This window comes from Hemiscyllium ocellatum, unplaced genomic scaffold (genome assembly GCF_020745735.1).
Source record: "Hemiscyllium ocellatum isolate sHemOce1 unplaced genomic scaffold, sHemOce1.pat.X.cur. scaffold_442_pat_ctg1, whole genome shotgun sequence".
Taxonomy (NCBI): Eukaryota; Metazoa; Chordata; class Chondrichthyes; order Orectolobiformes; family Hemiscylliidae; genus Hemiscyllium; species Hemiscyllium ocellatum.
Genome location: NW_026869059.1, coordinates 113,950 through 126,886, shown reverse-complemented (window position 1 = coordinate 126,886; position 12,937 = coordinate 113,950). Strand labels below are relative to the sequence as shown.

The 12,937-nt window shown below is 45.6% G+C and overlaps 1 long non-coding RNA gene across 1 annotated transcript; it reads left to right on the top strand.

Annotated features, from left to right (window-relative positions):
* The first annotated feature begins 2,744 nt into the window (after positions 1-2,744).
* Positions 2,745-12,671, top strand: LOC132813705 (uncharacterized). The gene is made up of 2 exons (XR_009644139.1): positions 2,745-2,804; positions 11,894-12,671. It is a non-coding gene; the product is annotated as an uncharacterized LOC132813705 (long non-coding RNA).
* The last annotated feature ends 266 nt before the right edge of the window (positions 12,672-12,937 follow it).

Sequence of the window (12,937 nt, the reverse complement as noted above, 5' to 3'; positions counted from 1 at the left end):
CCTGAGGGGCGTTGCTGAACAAGGGACCTTGGAGTGCAGGTTCATAGTTCCTTGAAAGTAGAGTCACAGGTAGGCAGGGGAGTGAATGCAGCATTTGGTACGCTCCCGTTATTGGTCAATGCATTGAATGCAGCTGTTGTGCTGTCATATTGTGGCTGGACAGGGCACTGATGAAGGGCCCCTTCTGGAATTCTGTTTTCAGTTCCAATCTCCCTGTTCTGGAATCAGGCATCTGATTGGGTACATGAAGAGGGAGGATTTAGAGGGATAAGGGTGAACCGCTGGCAAATGGGACTCCATTAACGCTCTTCGTTATTGGTCAATGCATTGAATACAGAAACTGGGACGTCATATTTGGCTGGACAGGATGTTGATTAAGCCACTTCTGGATTCTGTTTTCAGTTTGAATTTCCCTGTTCTGGGAAGGATGTTGTGAAACTTGAAAAGGTTTGGACAAGATTTACAAAAACGTTGCCAGGATTGGAGGATTTGGGCTACAGGGAGAGGCTGAATAGGCTGGGGCTATTTTCTCAGGAGAGTCAAAGACTGAGAGGTGACTTCATTGAGATTTATAAAATCACGAGGGGCGTGGATAAGGTGAGCAGCTGGGGTCCTATTTCCTCAGGTTAGGTGGGTCCAAAACTAGAGCACATGGGTTTAAGTTGAGAGGGCAAAGATTTAAAAGTGTGGCAACGTTTTCAAGCTGAGTGTGGTGTGTGTATGGGAGGGGCTACCAGATGAAGTAGTGGAGGCTGATAAAATCCCAACATTTAAAAGGCTTCCAATTGGATACATGAATAGGAAGGGATTTGATGGATACAGGCCAATAGATGGTAAATGGGAATCCATTAGTTTAGGATTCCTTGTTGGCACGGACGAATTGGACCGAAGGTCTGTTTCTTTGATGTTGATAATTTAAGATGCATTCCTCTCTTTTGTGCAGAGCTAGCTGAAGCACAGATAATTATCCTTGGAGCTGAGAAGGTGAAGCAGTGAGTGATTTCGATCTTGTGCAGATTTGGTTGCAAGGTCTTGAATTTACAGAGAGAGAGAGGAATTGTTAACACTGTCACAATTTTTAGTAACTATTTTCAAGTAATTGGCAAATAATACAAGGTGAAAATGTGAACGCTATTTTACTCAGTAAGTTCTGAGCATCTGGAACAGTCTGAACGACACAGATTCAGCAGGTATTCTGAAACAGACTTGGAATTTTACTTTTTAAGGAAAGATTTGGGAGGCTATGGGCTCATGGGAGGGGACTTGGGACAGATTTGCAGCATCTCCAGAGAGAGAGAGAGTACAGCCCCAATGGGCTGAATAGCCCCCAGCCCATGTGCTGGGTGATACTGCCCTATTCACTGTGAATGATGAAGTTCATCCCAGGCAGGCAGAGAGAGGGAGGAGCCAACCACTCTCATGACAATGGTGCCCGGCTGATTGATGGCAGCTCCAGACCAATAGGAGGAGAGTCTGTGTGGTCCTGCAGCCAATGGGAGTGAATGAGGGGTGTGGCCAGCAAGACAACACCTGTCCATGAGCTGTGCAGGTGCAGTGTCACTGGGTGGGGGTGGGAGAGACAGCAGGGACTGGGACAGAGGCTGTGGACCTGAATTACAAACTCCCGGTAAATTAAAACCAAAAGAACTGCGGAAGATGTAAAACAGAAACAACAACCAGGAGGGTCTGGAAAATCTCAACAGGTCTGGCAGCATCTGTGAAGAGAAATCAGAGTTAAAGTTTAAGATCCGGTGTCCCTTCCACAGAACAGATGTTACTGAGGAAAAAAAGTCAGTTTATTTGCAGAAGATAGTGTGGGGGGAGGATATAAGGAGTAAAGGTGGGGATAGAGTGAGAAGAACGGTTGGATAAAGGAGTGGATAACAATGTGGCTGGGGGAGGGTGACTAGCTGTTAATGGAGACTGTTAGTGGCTAACCATAGGTAGTGTGTAATGACAGGCTGTGAGGACAAGGTCTGGTGTGTGGGGTAGGGGGCTTCGACATGGGGTTCTTAACCTATGGTTAGCCCCAACTGTCTCCATTGTAAGCTGTTGCCCACCTATATCACTCCACAATTGGAGCTGCCGAGGACACAAACCTTTGGAATATCCTCCCTAACCCCCTCTGTCCACCTTAAAGATGTATCTAAAAATCGTTCTCTTTAATCAACGTTTCCATCATCCGTGAAGCATTTTAGGAGATTTGTCAATGTGAAAGGCTCCATACAATGCAGGTAGTTGTTGTTATTGTCTGACATCAGGAGAAACAGGGATGAGCCCTCTCTCTCTTATACCTGATGAACAGCAGCAAAAGCAGGAAGCACTGAGCATGCTCCAGCCCACAATGGGCCTCGGATTATTGATGTTAATGGGGGAACGGGGGCTAGAGGTGCTAGTTGTTGCTTCACCAATCGGAGTGAATGAGGGGCGGGACAATACTCAACCACGTGGTAAACTTCACGGACAGCACAGTGTGTTGTGACCAAGACATTGGAAATGTGTGAAGGTGCAGGGCAGGGGAAAGGAAAGACGTATTGACCAGAAAGAGAAGGAAATTTTCACGGTATGGAATGAGAGGTTTTACAGAACGTAGTGCACATTGTAAAACACCAATTTGAAAATCCCAAATGCTGCACCATTTTCCCTCCCTATAATGCATTTTACACTCCCTGAAATATCAACTGTTTCTCCCTCCACAGATCCCAGTGATCAGTGCCAAAGCCCCATTGCCTGGGGAGGGGTGATGTTTGACTTCCTGTACAGCTGCAATTCATGTGGTGAAGGTGCTCCCACAATGTGGTTGGGTAAGAGCTGTTATAGATTATTCACTCAGCGACAGTGAAGAGTTGACAATGTATGTGCAAATCAACAACAGTTTGTTTTTTTTTAAAGTTTATAATTCCACAGAAATACTATTGAGAGCTTCTGACATAAGGCCACAGATGGGGATATTAGGTCAGGTGATCAAAAGAACTGCCAAATAAACAGGTTTTCAGGAATACCTTAAAGGAGGAAAGCAGGTCTGAGAGGGTTAGGGTGGGAATTCCAGACAGTGTTGCCTTGGCAACAGGAGAAACAGCCAGACAGGTGAAGCAATGAATAAACATATCGTTGGGAATCTGAAAGAAAATGAGTTGTCGGGGTCTCACAGGTTGTGTGGTGCAGGGAGACAGGGATGTTCACAGCCAGGAATTACATCAAGGGTGAGAATTTTAAATTGTTGCTTGTTGATGGATCAACAAATTTTGGTACAAGTGAGCACTTGGACAGTAGGGTTTTAGATACTCTTGAGATTGCATGTAAGTTGAATGTGGGAGGTTGGCAAAGAGTGTGTTTGATAACGAAGTCTGGAGATAACACAGGGATGGACGAGTGTTTCAGTAAATGAGCTGAGACTAGGGTGGAGTTGGGTGACGTCACTAATGTAGAAATAGTGTTTTTGGTGTTAGGCTGCGCCTCCTCCTCACCACTCCCCCTCACTAAGTCACAGATATTGTTCCTTGTTCTATCTGTCTCTCTTTTCTGGTTATGTCCTTCTCTCCCATTCTGCTACAAACTAATATTTGACCTCACCGTTGTTGCAAACACCTCCTCCATCTCCCACTCCCTTTTCTTTCTGAATTCCTTGTATTTGGTGTCCCTTCAGGATCTCTCCTTGGTCCCTCCTGTTTCTCACCTACATACTGCCAGGAGGTGACATCGTCCAAAAGCACCGTGTTAGGTTTCACATGTACACTGACAATGCCCAGCTCTCCCTCCCCATCATCCCTCTCCATTACTCAGTTATCAAACTGCTCATCACGCTCCCACTACGCGATTGGCTGCAGTTTCCCCAATGAAACATTGTAGTGGTTAAACTCATTGCCTTCAGTTGCTATTACAAATTCCTTTCCCTTACTGCTAACCCCCTTCCTCTCCCTGGGAACTATCTGAGATAGAACCATACTCTTCACAATATTGCTGTCATATCTGTAACCACAAGTTGACCTTCTGATCAGACATCTACACAATCACAAACACCAGGAATTCCAATCTCTAAAATGTTGCTTGTCTCCACATCACCCCAGCTCCATTGCTACTGAAACCCCTGACCGTGTTGGTGTTGCCTTAAACTTGACGAATCTAAAACAGAATCCGTGATTCCGTGACTGACCCAAAATCTGCTTCCAGACTCCCTCATGATGGGAAACATCCTCTCAGTATTTACCCTGTCAAATTCCTTAAGAATTCTACATGTTACAATGAGATCACCTCTCATTCTTCCCAAATCCAGTGAGTGGAGTCCCAACTACTTCAGCCTTTTCTTAAAAGATAATCCCTGCGAACCAGGGTTCATCCCAGTCAAGTTTCTGTGAAATGCCTCTGATGAAATGATGTATTTCCTCAAATAAAGGGACCAAAACTTCTGTCATTACTCCCGATGTGGTCTCACTACAATTTATAAACTTCGTAAAGTTCCTCTCAGGTATATACTCCAAACCACTCCCTTTAAACTTGCACTGATGTTGAAATGCTCAGCAGGTCATGCAGCATCTGTGAAGAAAAATCAGTTAAAGTTTGGGTCTGGTCACCCTTCCTCAGAAACGTTAACTCTAATTTCTTTTCACACCTGCTGCTAGACCTGCTGAGCTTTTCCAGAAACTTCTGTTTCTCTTCCTGGTTTACAGCATCTGCAGTTGGTTCGGTTTTCATATCTTTAAACTTGCCATCTCTCCTTAGAATTTGTCATTTCCACCTTGGGAAAAAGATTCACATTTGTTTGGTCTCCCCTACCCTGGGAAAAAAGAAACCATGACTAGTCACCCTATCATTGCTCCTTATAATTTTATAAAGTTCGATAAAGCCACCTAAAGTGTCCAGTGCTGCAGAGAAATAGCCTCAGCCTATTCAGCCTCTCCCTATGGTTCAAATGTTCCAATACTGGCAACATCCTAGTAAACTTTTCTGAACTCATGCAAGTTTTCCAACATCTTTCCTGTAACAGGGAGACTGGAATTGAAAGCAGTCTGGGGATTCCAAAAGTGGCCGAGCCAATAAACTGTACAACCGAAACATGATCCCAACTCCTATCCTCAATGCACTGCCCAATAACAGCTAGCATACCGCACACCACCTTCACCGACCTGTCTACCTTCAACCACACTTTCAAGGAACTATCAACCTACACTGCACGGTCTGTTTGTTTGTCAACACTTCCCAGGAACTTGCCATTAAGAGGTTGAGTCGTATTCTGGTAACATCTTTCTGAAATCAGGGAGACTACAATTGAATGCAGTATTCTAACACTGGCCTGACCAATGCCCTACTCAGCCACACCGTGACCTCCTAACCCCTATACTCAGTGACAGAATCCCCACAGTGTGGAAGCAGGCCTTTCGGCCCATGAGACCATACCAACCATCGGAACAGCATTCCACCCTAACTCTGTAACCTACCATTACTCAAAGCTAATCCACCTAACCTGCATGGCTTTGGATTTGTGGGAGGAAATTAAGAGCACTCAGAGGAAGTCCACGCAGACACACGGGGAGAATGTGCAAACACCACACAGACTGTGTGGAATCAAACGAGAGTCCATTTATTGACCAGCGCATTCCATTAAAGGTCAGTGTCCCAAATGCCACGTTCAGCACCTGATCTCCCTGAAATCCCACTTTCCAGGAACTATGCAGTTGTTCTGAGCCCTTCAGAGGGAATTAAGGTGAGGAGGAGAAAACACGAACAGGGTTGAGTTGTAGATCTATAAACTAACTCTCCATCTTCCCCCATCTCCCCCCACTCTGTCTGGTTTGCCCCCCTCTCTCTGTCAGTCAGTCCTTTGTCGCCCCCCCACCTTGTCGGTCGCACCCCCCCGTTGGTTTGTCCCACAATCTGTCAGTCTGTCCCCCCATCTGTCGCCCCCTCTGTCAGTCGCCCCTGTCAGTTGCACACCTGTCTCTTTCACCCCTCCGTCGGTCGCCCCCTCTGTACCCTCCCCGTCTGTTTCCTCTCTCCGCTTTCCATCCATTTTTGTACCCCCCTCTCTATCCCCCTATCCGTCCCCACCCATTTCTGTCCCAACCCCCTCGATCCACCCACCTTCTCTGACCCTCTGCCCACCCCCTCTCTGTCTACCCTCCCCTTCCATTCCACTAGTTCTGTATTCCCCCCCTCTGCAAGGAAAATATCTTGTCTATTTACCCTATCCATGCCCGGCCTGATTTTAAAAATCTCTTTGAGGTCACTGTTCAGCCTCTGATAGTCTGGGGAAACAGCCTATCCAACCCTGGCAACATCCTGGACTTCTTTTCTGACCCCTTTCAAGTTTGAGAACATCCATCTGATGGGAAGGAGACCAGAATTGCATGGAATATTACAAAGTTGCCGAATCAATGTCCTGTACAGCCGCAATTTGACCTCCCAACCCCTATACTCAATGCTCTGACCAATAAAGACAAGTAGACCAACTGCCTTCTTCACTTATCTACATACTTGCTTCTCTGCTTTAAGGTACTATGAACCTGCACTCCAAGGACTCTTTGTTTAGCAGCACTCCCCAGGAACTTACTATAAACTGTATGTCCTGCTAAAGTTTGCTTTTCCAAAATGCAGCAGTTCGCATTTTTCTAAACTGAACTCCTCAGCCCATCACCCATCTGATCCAGATCCTCTTGTACTCTGAGGTAATCTTTTTCCCTGTCTACCACACCTCCCATTTTGGTGTCATCCGCATACTTATTTACAATACCTCTTATGTTCACATCCAAATCATGTATGTAAATGGCGAAAAGTAGTGGATCCAGCACCGATCCTTGTGACACTCCACTGATCACAGGCCTCCAGCCTGAAAAGCACCCTCTGCCTTCTACCTTCGGGCCAGTTCTGTACTCCATACGATCTAACCTTGCTGACCAGTCTCCCATGAGGAACCTTGTCGAACGCCTTACTGAGGTCCACGTAAATCATGTCCATGCTCTGCCCTCAGCAATCCTCTTTGTTACTTCTTCAAAAAAAACTGAGTCAGATTCATAATACATGATTTCCCATGCACAAAGCTGTTATTAATATCCAGGATTTAACTCTGTACATCGGGGTCTGCGTTGCCCAGTTATAGGTGTTAATATTCTGGATGAAGTTCAAGTACACCAGCATTTTGTCTGTGACTGTATATTGAGTCTTGTTAATGTCACCAACACAGTTGAGTTCCTTTTGAAAGGCAGTCCCCGTATCCCTTGCCCACCAGGAAATGGTGGCAGTGTCCTTACCTCTGGACCAGGAGGATCGGGCTCAGAGTTGCGGAACAGCATCTTTGAAGAGGCTGATTAGAAAACCTGCCCAAGCCACCAGGCCATACTGTCTCCCAGCTGTCCCTGCCTCAGCCTCTAAACAGAACCTTCCTGTAGTTTCTCTCCTGTCAGACTCTCCCATTGCTCAGTTTGTCCAGGATCCCCTCCTGCTGCTGCACTGCTCCTGTCCCTCACTGACCTGTCCATCCCCCAGTGTCCTCCACATTCATTCATTGTTTGCAATCACATTACCCCAGTTCTCCAGCCCTGCCCCTTCCTGTCTATAGAGAAGAAGACGGGAAGGTTAGCACTGCTGTCTCACAGCACCAGGTACCCGGTTTCGATTCCAGCCTCTGGCAACTGTCTGTGTGGAGTTTGTACATTCTCCCCGTGTCTGAGCGGGTTTCCTCCCCCAATCCAAAGATGGGCAGGACAGGTGAATTGGCCATTCTAAATTGTCCATAGTATTAGTTATATTAGTCAGGGGTAAATATAGGGGAGGGGAATGGGTCTGTATAAGTTACTGTTTGGAGGGTCAGTATGGACTTGTTTGGCCGAAGGGCCAGTTTCCATACTGTCGGGATTCTGATATATTGGGCAGCAGCTGCTGTCAATCACCCAGGCTCCTGTATGACCGGGAGCACGTGCTGTAGGAGGGGAGACCAGTGTATGGGCACAGTGCTGGCCAATTGTGGGAGTATGCACAGTGCCTGGGAAGGAGGCTGTGGTTGTGAGGGATTAATCTGTCATTGGCATCTTCCTCCCTCTGGGAGCAGGACCCAGGGGAATGGCCTGTTTCCTGGTACCCTGCCATGTGATCAGACTATCAGTGGGGCAGCATTTTGCAGAAAGTTATCAGAACTCTTTTTTGTGAAGATTCAGAGTTTTTGTGGAAAGTGACAAGGATGGACCTGCAATTTGAGTTCTAATTTGGTTAATTTTAGTAAGACGGGTTTTGGCCAGAGTGTGCAGGAAGCAGTGTATGCAGGATGGTTGTCTTCAGAGGATTCAGCAACAGCATCCCCCCTCACCCCCCGCCCCCCACCCTGGTGGACTCAGAGTCAGACTCATTGATTTGGTTCTTAGTCCGCAGACAAGAGCTAGGAAACTGAATTCAAAGAGAGAGAGTGAGAGAGTGAGAGAATGGGTGTGGAGGGAAGGAGTGAGGAGATTGGTTTGGATTTCAGTTCACAGAAGAAAGAAATTGTTAGACTGAGAGTTAAAACTTTGAGAAACATGAAACTACAATTTAATACTATAATTATCTTATAAAGATCCATCCTGTATTAATGCGGTGAGTTGTTTTCTCAGGTGTAGGGTACTGAAAGGGCGGATTTGTGGATGAGAAATTCAAATTGAATTTCCTGTTCAGATCTGATAGTTACTTGATCCGTGCCGGTCTGAATATTCATTGGCCTTTTCATGTGTAAGGAAAGGTGTTTATTCTGTCCGTGGGCAAATTATTCAAATCTCAGTGTGACTGGAAAAAAATACTGAGACACAGCCAAGTCCATGTTAGTGTGGTGACTGTGGAGAGAGAGTTCATTTGTTTTTGAAAGTCTGAAAATTCATGGCATGTTCCCAGGAACAATTAAGCCACAGCTTTGCTTTGTAGAAGGACAAGTCTTTAATTAACCATGCAACCAGAAAGACACAAGGATACCTGCACCATGGGAAATACGATGAAAATGGGATTGTTGTAAAGGAGTTCATTCTCGATCATGGATTGTTGTCACGTCGGTTCCAGCGCCGTGGGGAAACACTGGAAATATGATGAATGCAGTGTAGGTTTCAGTTATTAAACTGTAAAAAGTGCAGAACAATTTAAAAAGGATGTTCTCAGGGCTCACGGGTCTGAGTTATAGGGAGAGGTTGGACAAGCGAGGAGTTTTTTGTTTAGAGCAGAGGAAACTGAGTGGGTACTGTTCTAGAAGTGTATAAGACCATGAGGGGCATGGATAAGGTGAATGCATTCAGTCTTTTTTCCCAGGGAATCAAGGACTGGAGGGCATCAGTTGAAGGTTAGAGGGGAAAGAATAAAAGGGAAGTTGAGGGGCAACTGTTTTACACAGAGGGTGGTATGTATATGGAATGAGCTGCCAGTGGAAGTGATTGAGGGGGTACACTCTCACAACAGGTAAAAGACATTTGGATAAATACATGGATAGGAAAGGGCCAGAAGCAGATGAGCTAAGTGCAGGGAAATGGGGTTAGTGTGGATGGACATTCCGGATCGCCATAGGCCAATTTGGGCCAAAGGGCCTGTCTCTGCTGCAGGATGCTATGACTCTAAGTGCATCTGCTATTTCTCCCACTAACCCTGCTGGTATCCTGGGATGTATTCCATCAGGGCAATGAGACTTGTGTACATTTAGCTCCATTAGCTTGCCCAGCTCTAACTCTTTCATGATAATGGTTATATCCAGGTCCTCACCTTCCTCAGTCTCCTTATCAATTACTGGCATGTTCTTCATATCCTCCACTGTGAAGACTGACTGCTGTGTACTCACATTCCTAAACCCTGCTGGATAGGAATAACTAGGTACAGAACTCTGAGAGGTCTTCTTTGAGTCTTTATTGATGAGACATGGCAGTTACCTGGATAGTGTACATGCAAAACACCTCCAGGCAGGATCAGGTAACTCCCCGCCTGTCCAATGTAAAGCTCCCATTCTTATACCTTTTGTGGTTTGGGACTTTGAATAGAGACTCTCTCTCTCAGTATTATCTCCATGGCAACCGTCAGTTAGGAAGTCTAGTTCATTTTCGCACTTTGTGCTTAAAACATACACCCCTGTGGCTCTCTCAAGTATCTGACAGGCACTTCAGTTTCAGTGGGGCTGTCTATCAGGATTCTGATATGGAGGAGCCGGTGTTGGGGTGGGGTGGACAAACTTATAAATCACACAACACTAGGTTATAGTCCAACAGGTTTATTTGGAAGTACAAGCTTTTGGAGTGTGTTGTGATTTTTAACGTGATCAGGATTGCCTCTATGGTAACAGTTAAGTGCTTGAACAATTACAGAGGCCATATGTTCCCCACACAATAGGTTCCCCTCTAGCAGTGTAAACTGCTATTCTGGCCCTGGGGACAACTACTCATCACTTTTCTCCCCCAATCCCATCTAGCTTTCTGTTGATCTTTAAAGTTTTTTCTAATCTCCTAGTATCTCCTTGGTTATTGCCAATTTGTATGCCTTCTATTTCAATTCGGTAGACTCCCTTATTTCCTGAGCCACTCATGGCAGATTGCTCCTTTTCCTACAGTCCTTCCTTTTCCCTGATATATACTTTTGCTGAGCACTTCGAAAAATTCCCCCACTGTCCATCAACTTTCCCACGGTAAAGTCTTTGTTTCCAGTTTACATTAGCCAACTCCTGCCTCATCCTATTGTAGTCTCCTTTGTTTAAGCACTGGATTTTGGATTGGATCTAATCTTCCAGCTTTCCAGCTGTGTTCTAATTTCAACCAGATTTATCAGAAGTCTTCTATCAGATTACGAGGGGAGGCGAAGTTTTCTGGGTGCTTTGCGTTTCATTGTCAAAGACCTGGCTTTGTATTAAAGTATAGGATACATATTCACAACAGAGTATTCTGGACAGCACATACATGGACACTGTGGGCAATTTAGCATAGGCAATTCCACTAACCTTTGGAATGTGGGAGGAAGCTCGCACACCCTAGGAAACCTACGCAGACATGGTGAGAACGTGTAAACTCCACACAGTCGCATCTGGCTGAAATCAAACCCAGGTCCCTGATGCTGTGTGGCAGCAGTGCTAACCACTCAGCTACATCTGCTTAAAATCTGCTACCCCTTATTGACCTCCCCACCCCGCAATCTATGTTCCTTACATCAGAAAGCAGGTTGTGGAAGCAGATGTCTCAGTAAAATCCAGTGACAGCCCACATGTCCTGTATGTCTGAATGGGGATCCTATACACAACACCCTCCAGTCCACACTTTTCATTCACTCTCCAGAAGCATGGATCCAGTAGCTTCATGGGGACTACAACTCCCACAATCCCTGAGGCAGGGACTACGCGTGTGAGGGGAAGCCCAGAACTGCACATGTACAGAATATGGGCAGATTTTGGAGCATATGCTTTGGGGTAATTAGCGAAAAGCATTTGACATTGTGATTGGCTGGAGGAGGAACGTATCAGCTTGTAGTATTGACGGGTTGGGGGGTCAAAGTGTCACCACACCCACATGGGCCCAAGTTCCATCCCCAACTTGTCATAACGCTGGGAAACAAACAATGGGAAACAAAGAAGAATCTGACCCATTCTCCCAGACTGAAGGACCCTCTTCTGTCCAGGATCTGCTACCACTATTTCTGTCTCCTTTTGATTTATTCTGCTGTAACATTATTGACTTGCAGTAACTGAAGTGAAATGGAGTAAACCCAGAAAGGGTGCAGAGTCTAACGAGGACAGGAAGTGGTGGTATGGATCTGTTTACCGGTAACTCCATGAGAATGGGGGCGGGTACATTAGGGACAGCAGAGGCAGAATGGTGGGAGAGAGTAAGTGGGCTGGAGGGTTACAGCTTTGGGGGAAGAAAGGGGAAAAACTAGAATTGTCTGCTCTGAATGTCTAACCTGTACATATTCCTTTATGCAGTGTGCTAGACGGTGAAGATTTGCAGACTGAAATCTCAAACTCATATGCAGATCCTGATTATGTTAACCAGCATTTGAAGAACCAAAGATAGAGAATAACTTGGCCAAAATTCTGCAACACTCTCGCTCACAGCATTGTCGGTCTATCTGCACCAAATGGACTGCGAATGATTCAAGACAGCAGCTCACTACCATCTTCTCAAGGGTAACTAGAGATAGGGAATAAATGCTGGCCGAGCCAGTGATGCCCATATTCTGGAAATGGTTCCTATCTCTAGTTGCTGAAACCCAGTTGATGTTAGTGCAGGATGATGAGGGACGCTGAGTGCATCCTCCAGAAGGCATCGCCATCACATTACCCCTTCCTACACCCACACAGTAACACAGCAACGTTACTGGAACAAAAGGCAGTGAACCCAAAGGAGGACTTAGATATAGTTCTTCGAGGTAAAGTCATGAAAGGGGATTGGAACACAGCAGGAACAGGAGACTGAGCTGGATGGTCAGCTGTTTCCCATTGAATGGTGGAGCAGGATTGAAAGGCCGAATGGCCGCCTCCTGCTGCTATATCCCAGGTATGTATATAGCCACGGAGCCCGGGTAGGAAGGAGTGGGCAGGGATTCTCCAGGAGATTGCACTTCCACATCAGTTTTCAGTGAGAGATGGTATGATGGATTTTATTCAACATTTATCTTTAACACAAGGTTTGTGAGTTTAGTGTTAAAATGTTGTAGCTGTTTATTCCACAATAAATAAAACTAAAAGAAATGAAATGAAACTATCTGAATATAACAGTTTTTAAAAATTTCAAACGCCCTGTAAAACAAATCCTGTCTACTCCCGGACATCATCACTTTCCAGTTACTCAATCTCCAGGGAAATATTCCCTCTCTGTCTGAACCTTTTCTGTGATTTAACTGATGTTTAGTTCTCATTTTGTGAGCAGTGAAGCGTTCTTTTTTTCTCCACTTCACCAAGCCAGAAATGTGATCCCAGCAACCTTCCCACAATCAACATCATCATTAAGCTATTTGGGTTTTGGTT